The sequence below is a fragment of the Palaemon carinicauda genome, chromosome 3 (assembly GCF_036898095.1).
Source record: "Palaemon carinicauda isolate YSFRI2023 chromosome 3, ASM3689809v2, whole genome shotgun sequence".
NCBI lineage: Eukaryota > Metazoa > Arthropoda > Malacostraca > Decapoda > Palaemonidae > Palaemon > Palaemon carinicauda.
Window position 1 is genome coordinate 45,197,464 of NC_090727.1, and position 15,217 is coordinate 45,212,680.

Below are 15,217 nucleotides of genomic sequence, written 5' to 3' on the forward strand. Positions count from 1 at the left end.
TTCAAAGATGTGTTTATTGCTAAATAATAGATAGCAAAAATACTGTTCAATTTTTAAGAAACTAAATAGATTTTACATAATGTAATGCTAAACAACAACTCGAGTCAATACATGTATATTTTCCTTTTAAAAATAACCCTTGAAGTAATATCACACCCTAACCTTTCTAAATGAAGCTAAATTCTCAAAATATGGCTTGAAAGATAACCTATGCATTTTGCAACAAAGACAGGGTATAACATTGTTCTTGGCATTTAAATTCTAAACAAAGTAAAATGACTATTATTGTTAAGTAGGTCCTCAAATTATCAGCAATTCCTTATTATTTCTAGCTTTGTACTTTTTCCTGGTAAATGGAAAGCTAATCTTAAGTGTAAGAGCATTTGTTCTAAGTGGTCAAGAAAAACAGGTTTCGATTATTTAAGGTTTTTCAAATTGGGCTTTACAATATTATTCTAAAATAGACCATAAAAGCAAAGTGTTTGTATTGGCCAAGAAAAAATGATTTTTTTTTATTGAATTTATAATTTCAGACCACTACATCAAAGGGACCTGGGATGCTATTTAGCACCCATCAGCTATTGGCCCTCGTCCATCTTATGAATACACTACAATCGTGTAAGTATTATCATCTACAGGGTCAAATAAAATCTTATTAAATAATTCAAAGCTAATTTCAATAGAAATTCTTCCATTACACCATCACCAATTCTAGATTTTCATTGCATACATTTTTAGCCTTTTAAAATAAATGGGAATTCTGCAAGAGAAATATTCATTTATCTAAGATGTTCTAATTCCTTTTACTACAGGACTTTATCCTACTTTGTCCAAGACTGAAGGACTGTATTTTCAAAGGCCAGACCTAGCAGTTCTGCAACCTGAAATTAATTTTTTTTTCTTAGTTTTACCAGTAATATTTATGCTCAAATATAACTAATTTCTCAATTTTTTATCAACTTTTTTTTCATGGACTCAATCACTGTACATGCAGGTAAATGACAACCTACTGTACATTGTTATACAGTACTTACATCCCGAGGTACATTAAAAATAATGTGTTACAATGACCTAGAGACTGACCATGTACAAACATGGTCACCAAGCCCCCTCTCTACCCAAGTTAGGACCAAGGAGGACCAGGCAATGGCTGCTGATGACTCGGCAGATAGACCAATAGGGTCCCCCAAATCCATCCTTAGCTCACAAGGATGGTGAGGTTGCACCAAGAAAAGGAACTGAGGAGTTTGAGCTGGACTCAAACCCTAGTCTGGCGTTCACCAGTCAGGGATGTTACCACATCGGCCACCACAACCCTGTTGTGGGCCACGATACAGATGGGGAGGAGGTTGTAGAAGAGAAAAATTTGATAGCTGTGTGGCAGCAATTTAAATGTCTAAGGTCAGGTGTGTAAAAGTGTTTTGACACCTTATGTAAGAATCCATTTACTAGAATAAAGAATTAAAGCAGCTATTACTTGTCTGCGTCTCCAATAAAAAGTTACGTCAGTTCATTTAATATTGTTAATTACCCAAGAAAATTGCACAGTCAAAATAGAGGAAACTTAGTGTAATTTTATTTAAAATTGCTTCATTCCTTTCAAGTAAAATTAATTAAATTACATTTAGTATAGAATTCTGGGAGTGAAATGTAGAGGCTAGTTATCTAAAAATTATTTAGAAGTTAAAGGAGTTAATTATACAAGATTTAGAAATTAATAAAAAAAAAAATCAGCTTTCATTAAAATGAAGCCAAAAAAATATTTCATATAATTTATATTTTATTTCTTAATCAAGAACCCAAATATATTTTGACAATGTAATGCTAAACTTTAGCCTAAGTCAAAATAACCTACACCCTTTAATACCCTTCAAGTAATCTCTCACAGTAAGCTTTATAAATTAAGCTAAATTCCAAAAGGTAGACGACAGAGGCATATGTATACTCATGTTAAATAGGGCCTTAAAAGGTAACCTAGCCATTTTGAAACAAGAACAATTTAAATTTGTCATTTAAATTTTAAACTATAAAATGATAGATTAATGTAAAAGTATGTCTTCAATTTATCAGTAATTCCTTGTATTTCTAGCCTTATCTAAGTGTACTTTACATTTATCAGGTTTTTTTCTAAGTGGTCAAGAAAAAAATAAACCATAAAAGTTAAAACTGACAAGTTTAAACAATTTAAGGTCCTTCAAGTTGCGGCTACAATATTATTCTAAATTAGAACTCAAAATCAAGAAGGTGCTATTGGCCTACAAAAATTATTTTTAGATTGTATTGGATTTATTTTTCCCCGTAGGAGCCCCTGGGCTTATAGCATCTTGCTTTTCCAACTAGGGTTGTAGCTTGGATAGTAATAATAATAATAATAATAATAATATAATTTTAGGCCACTACGTCAATGGGACCTGGGAGGTCATTTAACACCCATCTGATTTGTTAGAATATTACTACTGGAAAGGATATAAGAATGTGTTATATGTAACAAAAAAAGGGTAGGGAAGCTCTTCGAGATACTATGACCATTTAACATGAAGGGAGGAGGTGGCACCAATCAAGAAAGCCATGAAGGAATACAAGTGATGAAGATGTGGTGAGAAGGGATATGGGTGGGTTGAGACTGAAGGAAGAAGATGCAAAGAATAGAAACAGCTGGAGAATGTTGACTCGGCCTGTTAACACTGCCATACCGTTGGACCGATTAGGTCAAAATAAGAATTAGGTCAAAAAGTCTGGCAATAACAATATATGCAGCAAAGGAAAATGAGAGAAAGTAGGTTGAAAATTCATAAGAATAAAAGTGCTTGGTCAAGTTTTGAACACTTTGGAGAAGGCTCTACAGGTAATAGAAAATCTGATAGAACTGATGGTTATAAATTTGGATTGTTGTTAAGAGGTGTAAACAGCTTGTCTCTACTATGAAGTCATTACAGGTACAGGAAGAGAGACGTGCAAGGAGGAAGAATTTTTTTTCCACATTTGTAGCTCTTGCAAAAAACTAACCCTAACCAGTAACACCAGGTCAATGGTGAGGGATGGTGTCTAGACAGTCATCCAGCTATAGAAACAAAATATGATAAAATTATGTACATTAGACAAAACCTCCTGAGGAAAAGACCCAGGTTGAATTTATAACAAAGAGAACAGTCAGCATTAAGATAGGGATGACCTTGGTATACCAGCTGTTTCTGTGAGCTGATTTGATAATGGATATAAAGAAAAATTGGTAGAGATTTTAGATCTGTGTTTATGCAAAATGGACAGATGGTCTGTAAGGAATGTAATGGAGGTGGTAAATTGATGTTTGAGAGTTGATTAGGTGAGACTTGAAGAATGAAGAGCAAGCTGTGGCTATTCCAGGAGAGCAAATGAATTGAGGATCAATTAATGGGAGCAGCCTGTGAGAGAATGGAACAAATCAGATGGATAAATGTGGAGAGGTGCCATATGGAATTAGAGACATATTTTATGCATGAAGTGAAGCCTTTTCCAGAGATTTTTATTGACTGAACGAGAAAGTAGTTCAGCTGCATGTGAATTAATGAATGTTAAAAATGTTAAAATATTTCATTTAAATTTTTCATTACTTCTTATATCGTTTATTTATTTCCTTGTTTCCTTTCCTCACTGAGCTATTTTTCCCTGTTGGAGCCCTTGGGCTTATAGCATCTTGCTTTTCCAGCTAGGGCTATAGCTTGGCTAGTAATAATATCAATGTTGACAATGAGAGAGAGAATGACCAAGTGGTACTTGAATGGTTTTCTACTCCAATTGGGTTACTGATAGGAGCTGCTGTTATGATAGCAATATTGAAATAGGCTATGATTGAGACGTGGCTATGTTGGTGAAATGGTATTCAGAGAAAATGTGTCAAATGTTACTTGCAACCATAAGGATAGAAGAATAAGGAGGAAAGTGAATAGTAAGTGTTGAAGTTATGAGGTAGGAATGCCAGTTCTGGAAAAAGGAAATTGATGAGAAAAAGTAAGGCTTAATGTTAGTCTGATGAACAATGTTTAAAAGAGGACCATATTTTGGTATGTTTGTTCAGAAGAGTTGAATTATTATTGACTAGAATTTGACATTGAAAAAAGATTTATAAGTGAAGCCAGCTGCGTAAACCAACAGAACATGACGAGAATTTGAGAAATCAACTAATAGATGAACAACAAAGAGCTAATGTAAGGAGGAGGAGTCAAATTATTGTGGAAATAAGATGATAAATTTGGTTGACATTAGATGAAAGCAGATAGTTTGAAAATTGTAGAACATGAGGAATTAGGGTGTAAGAATCGAAGAACAAATGGTCCCTGTGGAAGAATATAATGACAAAAGGTAGAAAACTGTAAAATATATTTGTACAGGGTATGTATCAGTTCCGGTAGGCCCTGCTGCTGCCTCCAATGCCTTAGATGACCGCGGAGGTAGCAGCAGTAGGGGATTCAGCATTAGGAAGCTTCATCTCTGGTGGATAATGTGGGAGGGTGGGCTGTGGCACTCTAGCAGTACCAGCTGAACTCGGTTGAGTCCCTTGTTAGGCTGGAGGAACGTAGAGAGTAGAGGTCCCGTTTTTTGTTTTGTTTCATTTGTTGATGTCGGCTAACCCCCAAAATTGGGGGAAGTGCCTTGGTATATGTATGTATGTATGTATGTATCAGGAGGTAGTGGTAGTGGCATTAAAGACCTCAGAACCCCCAATATGCAACATAATAACTAATGAAAGAATAAAGGAATCAAAGAACTTTCTTTACCTGGGTAGGATGTCTGAAAACTTTCAATCAATCAATCAATGACCTGAGTAGTATGGTGACTCAAGATTGGACAGTAGAGCAAAATGATAGAGGAGAATCCTAATAGGCAAAATGCCTCTAAAACATGAAAAAAATACTGACAAATAATAGAATTGGTGCACAAACAAGAAAAGAGCATTAAGAACAGATGTGTGGTCCACCCTCATATGTTTGAGTCATAGAGCTGGACAATAAGGAGAGCTGAGATACAAGCTAAATGCAGCAGAGATGTGGTTATACAGAAGGATTATCATAATATCTTTGAAGGACAGAGTAACTAATAACCGGCAAGACTTATAGTGCTGAGAGAAATGGTAAGGGATATATGAAAGACAAGATTGAATTTCGTTGGGCATGACGTAAGGTGAGAAAATAGGAGTATTTAAGTCTCACTGGGAGGATGGAGGGGGAGACAGAGGACAGGGTGCATGGACAGTATTGTGGTGGGCTCAGAGGGTAATTATATACTAATGAGTAAAGTCAAAAGATCCCATTTTGTGAGTTCAATGCCCAGTTTGCTGTCATTATTCATAAACAACAGTCTTATAAAATGCATTTAGCTTTGTCTGGCTTTTAGGAATTTGGAAGGGACTTCAACACAGGGTTAGTTTTCAACAAAAAGTTGGTACTTTCCCTTGCAAGTGACAGCCAATAAAACAATCATTATTCTTGCTGCAGACAATTCCCAGCACATAATATTTTTCATATTCACCTCCAGGGGAGTTATTCTTAGCTCATGTAAACTGGAGTCAGTATTTCAAAGTTTCTTTTTGCAAAGACCTGAATTTTTTTATGTGAAGTCCACAACCTTTGGTTTAGCTACAGTATGTGAGATGACTTGTTTATGATCATTAAAACAGCAAAACGTTCAATATGATCTGCAAGAGCATCTTCTGCTGGTGGAAGATTGAACAGTAGTCCAGACTTTCATGTTAGAAATGTTTGCGTCTGCAACTCCGCCTATGATTGTTCAGTGTCACCTGATACACAAAGAACTAAGGACTGCCAATACAGTATGGATCTTAAACAAACGTATATTTACTGATGAGAACCAAAAACCAGGACTTTGACACATCACAATGACATCAATGACCCAAATAAAATGACTTTACATAAAAACCTGTTGTTGATGAAATGATATTTTGATTATAAAATAAATTTTTGAATATACTTACCCGGTGAATATATAATAGCTGACGTCTCCGACGGCTCGACAGATTCCCAAAAACTCGCGAGCGATCGCCGTGAAGGTTGCGGGTGTGACCACCAGCGCCGACTATCAGCCAGATACCGCATATACTTGTCAACATCTCCAGTTCTTCTCAGTCCCCTAGGTCTCTATCGGGGAGGAAGGGAGGGCCTTTAATTTATATATTCAAAAATTTATTTTATAATCAAAATATCATCTTTAAATATTAAACTTAGCCGGTGAATATATAATAGCTGATTCACACCCATGGTGGTGGGTAGAGACCAGTATTAATACAATAAAGGCATATATGCTCAAGAGTTTTTGACAACTATTCAAAAAACAGACTTAAGTCTAGGTACCTGGTAAGGAAGCAGACTCTGAATATTACTCTGCCTCATTAGTCTGCTTTCCTCACGAAGCCCAGCCATCCTCTCAGGATGCTGAAAGACTCCCAGGAGCTGTTATATCCAGGGCGAACAACCCTATAACAGGACCTCATCAATACCCTTAATCTGGGCGCTCTCAAGAAACAACATTTTGACCACCCCCCAAATCAAAAAGATTGCGAAAGACTTCTTAGTCTCCCGTACAACCCAAAATAAGAATAAAAATTTCAAGAGTAGATTAAAAGGATATTGGGATTAAGGGAATGTAGTGGTAGAGCCTTCACCCACTACTGTACTCGCTGCTACGAATGGTCCCAGTGTGTAGCAGTCCTCATAAAGAGTCTGGACATCTTTCAAGTAATATGAAGCGAATACCGACTTGTCTCTCCAAAAGGTCGCGTCCATAATACTTTTAATGGATCTATTTTGCTTAAACGCTACTGAAGTTGCTATCGCTCTGACTTCATGAGCCTTGACTTTAAGTAAATTACGATCCTTCTCACTTAAATGAGTGTGTGCCTCCCGAATCAAAAGTTTAATAAAATAAGACCACGCATTCTTAGACATGGGCAAAGAGGGCTTTTTAACGGAGCACCATAAAGCCTCTGAACAACCTCGCAGCGGTTTAGCTCTGGATAAATAAAATTTAAGAGCTCTAACGGGGCACAGCACTCTTTCAACTTCATTCCCCACAATCTCGGAAAGACTGGGGATATCAAATGATTTAGGCCAAGGACGAGACGGAAGTCCATTCTTGGCCAAAAAACCAAGTTGAAGAGCGCATACTGCTTTATTAGTGGAGAAGCCGATGTTCTTGCTAAAAGCATGTATCTCACTAACCCTTTAAGCCGAAGCCAAGCACAGCAAAAAAAAAGTGTCTTGAGGGTAAGATCCTTCAGGGCGGCTGAATTTAATGGTTCAAACCTGTTTGACATAAGGAACCGTAGGACCACGTCCAAGTTCCAAGCAGGAGTCGAAATATGACGTTCCTTGGAAGTCTCGAAAGACTTAAGCAGGTCTTGGAGATCTTTGTTATTAGAAAGATCCAAACCCCTATGCCTGAAAACAGAAGCTAACATGCTTCTGTAGCCTTTAATGGTGGATGCAGAGAGGGAGCGACCGTTTCTCAGATAAAGCAGAAAATCTGCGCTACAGAGGCACTTGGAAGAGGAAATAGAGGAGGACTTGCACCAGTCTCTAAATACCTCCCATTTCGACTGATAGATCCTGATGGTAGAGGATCTTCTAGCCCTCGCGATCGCTCTAGCTGCCTCCTTCGAAAACCCTCGAGCTCAAGAGAGTCTTTCGATAGTCTGAAGGCAGTTAGACGAAGCGTGGGGAGGCTTTGATGAAATCTCTTTACCTGAGGCTGTCGCAAGAGATCCATCCGCAACGGCAGACTTCTTGGAACGTCTACCAGCCATAGAAGTACCTCTGTGAACCACTCTCTCGCGGGCCAGCGTGGAGCAACCAACATCAACCTGGTCCCTTCGTGAGAGGTGAACTTCTGCAGCACCTTGTTTAGGATCTTGAAAGGTGGAAAGGCATAAACGTCCAGGTGAGACCAGTCCAGCAGGAAAGTGTCTATGTGGGCTGCCTCTGGATCAGGAACTGGAAAGCAGTAAGTTGAGAGCCTCTTTGTCAGTGAAGTCGCAAAAAGATCTATGGTGGGTTGACCCCATGTCATCCATAGCTTCTCGCACACAGTCTAGTGCAACGTCCACTCCATGGAGATGACTTGTCCTCTTCTGCTGAGGCAGTCCGCCAAGACATTCATTTTTCCTTGCACAAATCTCGCCAAAGGAGGGATGTTACTTGCCTTAAATGGAGTTCCTTCTGATCCGTGGATCAAAGACCCGAGCATTCCAGACTGTCCAGTGGAGCTCCCTAACCCAAATCCGATGCATCTGAATACAACACATGGTTTGGGTTCTTGATCGCAAGAGAAAGACCTTCTCGAAGTCTGATGTTGCTGTCCCACCAAGTCAGACATGTCTAGACTGAGTTGGAGATTGGGAAAGAGATACTCTCTAAGCCCTTCTCCTTGTTCCAATGGTTTAGGTGAAATTGGAGAGGGCATAGGTTGAGTCTCCCCAGAGAGATAAACTACTCCAGCGATGAAAGAGTTCCCACGAGGCTAGTTCAAACTCTTACAGAGCAACTGTTTTTCTCTTGCAAGTGAAGGACTTTTAACAGAGCTTGTTCCATTCTTGTGGGAGACGAAAAGGCCCGAAAAATCAGACACTGTATCTCCATTCCCAAATAAAGAATAGTCTGGGATGGGGTACTGTAAGTTACGACTTCTCTACGTTCACTATGAGACCTAGCTCCTTGGTTAGGTCTAATGTCCATTAGAGGCTCTCCAGACAGCGATATAATGACGACGCCCTGATTAGCCAGTCGTCAAAATAAAGGGAGGCTCTGAATCCTCAAAAAATGTAGAAAGCTTGCTACATTTTGCAAGGGCCTTGTAAAAACAAGAGGAGCAGGAATGAGGCCGAAGTACAGTGCTCGAAATTGGTACATTACTTCCCGTCCACAAACCTCAGATGTTGTTGAAAGTTTGGATGAATCGGGATGTGGAAGTATGCATCCTGAAGGTCGAGAGAGACCATCCAGTCGCCTTCCCTTACTGCTGCCAAGACAGATTTGGTAGTCTTCATCGTGAAGTTTGTCTTGACAATGAACACATTGAGCGCACTTACATCTTAAGTACTCCTGCAGTGAACGTGGCTGCCAGATCATTGGAGCCATCCCTGATAGCCTTGTTCCTGCAGTGAACGTGGCTGTCAGATCATTGGAGCCATCCCTGATAGCCTTGTTCATGCATGACATAATTGTACAGCAATACATTGACAGCTGGAGAGACCTTCTTACTTAAGGCTCCCAGGGACCAATCCAACAAATAAAAACTTCAAACGCTCGAAAAAGCTCCTAACAGGAGATGGTCTAGCTCTGAAGCCGACCATAAAATCTTGGAGCGTCTCATGGCCAGGCGACGGGGAGAGTCTACGAGGCTTGAGAAGTCTCCCTGGGCAGAGGCAGGAACTCCCAAGACGAGAACTTCTCCCTTGTCATACCAGACGCTCGCTCTAGAAGCCAGTTTAAAAGGAGGGAAAGCAAAGGCTGTCTTCCCCAAACTCCTCCTGGTGATCAACCAGTCGCCTAGCAAACGTAAAGCTCTCTTAGAAGAGCGAGAGAGCACTAGCTTAGTAAACGAATGCTTTGAAGTACCTAGGCCTAGCGTAAACTCTGACGGAGGCGAACGAGGAGCAGCAGTTACAAAATGGTCCGGAAAAAGATCCTTAAAAATCAGCATTATTTTTTTAAAGTCCATAGAGGGCTGAGCAGCTTTAGGCTCCTCTCCGTCTGACAAAGTCCCCAAAGGAATATCAGTTGGAGGGGGATCAGCAACTTCCTCATCTGAAGGAACCTCGTCCAACAATTGCCGAGTCTCATGAAAAGGAGAGACCTGCCGCGGCGGCAACGCTTGACAGGCAATGTCAACAAGCAAAAGAGCAGCAGTAGCAGTAGAGGAAGCAACATCATGCCGCTGCTGAAAGGACTGAAATCCTTGTGACTGACCAACAACAACAACTGAAGTTGATTGACGCTCGACGTCACGTCGGAACTGCCTTGACTGCATAGACAAAGCAGGCAAAACAACCTCCGACTGCGGTGATTGATGCTCAAGGTCACGTCGAGGCAACGGAGCCGGTCGGCGAACGTCAGGTCGAGGCTGCGGCGGCAGCGGCTGAACGTCAACACGAGACTGCGGCAGCGGCTGAAAGTCAACACGAGACTGCGGCAGCGGCTGAAAGTCAACACGAGACTGCGGCAGCGGCTGAAAGTCAACACGAGACTGCGGCAGCGGCTGAAAGTCAACACGAGACTGCGGCAGCGGCTGAAAGTCAACACGAGACTGCGGCAGCGGCTGAAAGTCAACACGAGACTGCAGAGGGAGGATCCATGTCACGTGACTGACGTGAAAAACTACTGACATCACGTTTCAAAGTACAAGAAACGTCAGCACTAACGTCAAACGGACGAGTAAATACTCGTTTGGGCGGCTGACGGCCAGAGTCTCGTTCAGCGTAACGGCGACTCGAAAGCGAAGGATCATCGTGAACCTGCTCAACGTCATACGCCTCCATAAGGGAGGCAAGCTTAGTCTGCATGTCCCGCAGGACAACCCATTTAGGTTCAACGGGAGTCGGAACGGGCCGAGACGATGGTAACGTCTGTGTTGGCAAAACATTGCCTTTACCGCGACTCTCGGACCCCGAGTTACGCTTGCGTTTAATAGGCGAACAGTCTTCCGACGACTGCAAAGGGTCAGAGCTGTCCCTATGGCTACAGCCAGGACGCTGGACCTGTCATGAGGGGACTGACTTTCGCTTCAAGGGTCTAGAAACTTTGCGCCAAGGTTTCTTTTGCGAAAAGTCTTCGGATGACGAGGAGAACACAGTCTCACCCGTCTTATGGTAAGGGCGATCTTGACGAGAAACGTCCGATACCAAAGAGGGAACGTCTGTACGTTGGTTAAAGCCTCTCGTCCCCTTAAGTCCTACGACATTACTTCTCCCTGGTGTAGGGGAGCCTGAAAGAGGTCTCGGACTAGGGGAGCGACAAGCACGAACAGACGAACCCTCGGTCGCAACACAGAACATGTTTTTTGCACTTACTTCACTGATATCGTATTTTTCAATATTTCACATTAGGCATGAATAAAACTGATTTCTACCTGAAGCACGCAATTCTCCCTTACATCAAAAGGTTAGAATTGCGAAATGAGTCGTATAATGTAAGCACATTAGTACAAAATGAAACACACATGCAAAAAATAATAAACATATACATATATATCAAATAAAACGGAAATATATAAAGTTAAAAAGATCAGTGACTGGGGAGGAGACTAAACACTATTTCACTAAGGACTACGTTTTCAATCTCTCACCGTACAGTGCCTTGGGACGAGAATAAAAACTAAAACGTTTTATCCTCTCTCCCCGTACAGAGACTTGGGACGAGAGTAAAAAAACTGAATCGAGAACAACGTTACTCGCTCCCAAACTCCTTGTACAGAGACTTGGGACGAGAATAAAGATCGGATCGTTCTCTCTTTCTCTCTCTCTCTCCGTCTCTCTCTCTCTCTCTTGTCACACACAAGAGAATGGCCCACTCACTCTTCGTCAATAAACAGGTTATTTGACCAAAGGAAAAAACTGAAAGGACTAAGAAATTGAAAATTAACAAGTTCCTTTAAATTAGTATCTAAAACCCTTCAGTTTGAAAGAAGAATGAACAAAACGTCAAAATCGATTTACTCTTTCTGCAAAGTGAAACCGTGATTCTCTCTTTCTCTATCGTAACGATAGAGCGCAACTGCGTAGCATAAATAAACCAAACGTTAGTTCATCTTTGAAAAAACAGCACGAAGACTATTCAAAGAATATATTTCTTAAAATATTTTCTAAAAAAAATTCATTTCATAACTCTAACAGAGCAATTGATTTAAACTTAACAAAAATAAAAGTTGAATGGGCTCAACGTTGTTTAACTTCGTTTTCCAAGTTAGGACCGCCTACAAGGAATAGGTAAAGGCAGCATATAAACAAAACATAAAATTTATCTTGATGTTAAATGGAAAGCTAATCGAAGAGGCCTAATAAAGGCGGGTGAGATATAAAATATATAGAGGAAAATCTATAAATATCAACAATAATTTATAAAGTGATAAAATATTACTAAAAGCCTTAAACACACTTAAGTACACTGAGGGAAGGGTCGGCCATCTTTTCACTATGGAAAAAACCAGAGATAAAAAAAAAGCAAGGGCAAAACACTTTTCCTCTCCTTTCAAAAGCATTTCTTTTGAAGATAGAATCGAATAATCCAACACGGCGAAAGCAATAAAACCAAAACCAAGTACTTCACCAATTCGGTAGAAAACTCGAGGTCATAAAGCGAGTGGGACCAACTTGTCGACAAGACCGACAGAGAAGAACTGGAGATGTTGACAAGTATATGCGGTATCTGGCCGATAGTCGGCGCTGGTGGTCACACCCGCAACCTTCACGGCGATCGCTCGCGAGTTTTTGGGAATCTGTCGAGCCGTCGGAGACGTCAGCTATTATATATTCACCGGCTAAGTTTAATATTTAAAAATTACTGTTAAGTTAAAGAGTGTTTCATATGGACCCAAGCATCAAGAAACTGCATAAAAATCATGGACTTTCCAGCAGTACAGCATTGTTTTCAAGTGATCAACACAGAAATGGTCAACCTATTCTAAGGGCTTACAGCAAATAGTTTGGTTTCCATATCAAAAGGAGTTTGTGATCCCAAAGAATGTCACCAAGACAGGACTTGAGTGAAATTCATAGGGGAAAAACTCTGAATACTTGCCTCCTTCAAGGAGGAGATTAACAGTTAAATTGAACAACTTTGAATCAATAAGTGTGAAAAAGACTTTCAGGAAAGAAAAAGGCAAGTCTGTTACAGAATATATCTGCTTCATAAAGTTTCTCTGGTGATAACTACTAGGGGAAAGTTTGCCTTCAAGAACTCACTGGAGGACACAAATGTACTGAAATTCCACATTGCTTATTCATCTTTGAAGGCCGAATGAGAAATGGCAACAAACTGAAAGTAATATTAGAAGACATGTAAAATGTCTAAATGCATTGCCTAAGGAAACAACCAGCAAAGCTGTCATTTTTTATGTCATGTATGTAATCCACAGGCAGTCATTTCACCCTAACAAAAAATTTCAGGGATGCCAATAATGCTACAGAGACACCCTCGTTCAGGATGTCCTAATGATCAAGTTCTCAATCTCGAGGCATTGGAATGGACAAGGCAGGGAAAATCAGGACTATGAAAGCAAATTCGGTATCCAGAATCCCCTCTTAAGTGCCTGCCTTCAAAGATTTTGTGTTGGCAACGGAGAATAAGGCTGCAGTGCTGTCCTTTCTTTCAAGTTCTTGATCTGGTCCTAAGTGCAAGCTGTTCAGTTCCTCTCTCTACTTCTATGGTGGCTTTACAGAGAAGTCAAAAATCACAAATTATTGGTAATTTGTATTTTTCCTAACATACTTACCGAGAACTACTTTCTTAGGAGTTACCTGGAACCTCCTCTCAACCGACCAGAGTTTTGTGTAGTTTACCCTACTTCCGTTTTCTGTGGTGATAGGCCTATGCGGATGGATACGTGCCCTGAGGGCAATCTCGAGGCAGGCCTCATGTTAGCTGGATGAGAACGGAGCAAAAGACATTACCACACTATGATCAACTCAAAGAGGAAGCTCTCAACCCAATCATCCTGCGTATAATTTACAGTGGTGAAGAATTAGGTTCCAACCATGACTACTTAAAGTCTTCCACCAATAAAATATACTCTTCTACAATATATCAAATATTCTGCTTTTAAAATGATCATAAGAAAGTCATCACACATAGCTAAACCATATGTTATTAAGTTCACATCATATGGCTGCGCTCTACAAAAAAATAAAAAAAATAAAAATATACTCTGCAATACTGACCCTATTATTATCATCATTGCTTGGTAAGCTACAACCCTAATTGGAAAAGCAGGATGCTATAAGCCCAAGGGCTCCATCAGGGAAAGTAGCTCAGTGAGGAAGGGAAATAAGGATGAATAAAATATTATAAGAAGAGCAACAATATCAAAATAAATATCACTTTATATACTATAAAAACTTTAACATAACCAGAGGAAGATAAATAAAATATAAGATAAAACAGTGTGCCTGAGTGTACCCTCAAGCAAGAGAACTCTTAGCTTACATGATCAACAAAGCACTCCCAGCTAATCTGGAAACAAGTGTGGGGTTCCTGGGTCATAAACAGTATACTGGAAAATGTTCCCTTTCTTGTCTGTCTCTGTTAAGGGAAAGTACCATCTTGTTCAAGGACAATATCACTGAAAACTGACGACATTGATTCTGGCTAATATCAACAAAGACCGACTTCATTTGTTAGACCTGAAAAAATTCGTAAGAAACCGGCAAGGAAATACAATTTCATACTTCATACTAATGTTGTTAATATTTTCTTAGGTCTGCTGAAACATATTGAAATTTTCTGTGTATCTCTATGCTTATAAAAATCTCCTGACTGCTATACGGCATTGTGTGTATATTGTTCTTATAATAACATGACAATGAAAATGAAATATACACAATGTGTCATATAGCAGTCAAGAGATTTGTTTTAAGCATCGAGTTGGAGAGAAATTTTAATACAATTATAAATGTGCCTATCCAAAGCAATGAAAAGTATCCTATATATTCAGATCTTCCCGGACAGTTCCATCCTGTTTGTAATACTAGGCAGGCCTTTCTCCATCATGAGGCTCAATACTGCACAGTGTTCTGGAAGTTTTATTCCAGCTGTGACCAAGTTATGGAATGATCTTCCTAGTCAGGTGGAGCAGTCAAATCTAGAGAACTTCAAAAGTTCAAACTTGCAAGCAAATGTTTTCTTGTTGAACAGCCTGACGTAAGTCTTTTTTATAGTTTGTATAAGAAATATTTGTTTGAATGTTGTTAATGTTTTTATATTTTATATTAATTGTTTTTCACTACTTATATCGTTTATTTATTCCCTTATTTCCTTTCCTCACTGGGCTATTTTTCCCTGTTGGAGCCCTTGGGCTTATGGCATCTTGCTTTTCCAACTAAGGCTGTAGCTTAGCTAGTAATAATAATGACTGTATCAACTTTAAATACACAACACAATTTAGTGGAGGATAATAGATGTGCTATGATGTGTGAAAATTGATGTGGTTCGTTGTGTGCAATACGAGAAATGTGATC

General features: G+C 39.7%; 1 long non-coding RNA gene across 3 annotated transcripts in view; it reads right to left on the reverse strand.

The window, feature by feature from the left end:
* Nucleotides 1–15,217, reverse strand: part of LOC137638267 (uncharacterized) — an 82,222-nt gene continuing 67,005 nt past the window's right edge. For all 3 annotated transcript variants that reach the window (XR_011043975.1, XR_011043976.1, XR_011043974.1), the window contains one exon: nt 1–881. This is a non-coding gene — a long non-coding RNA (uncharacterized lncRNA). The remainder of the gene's footprint in view (nt 882–15,217) is intronic.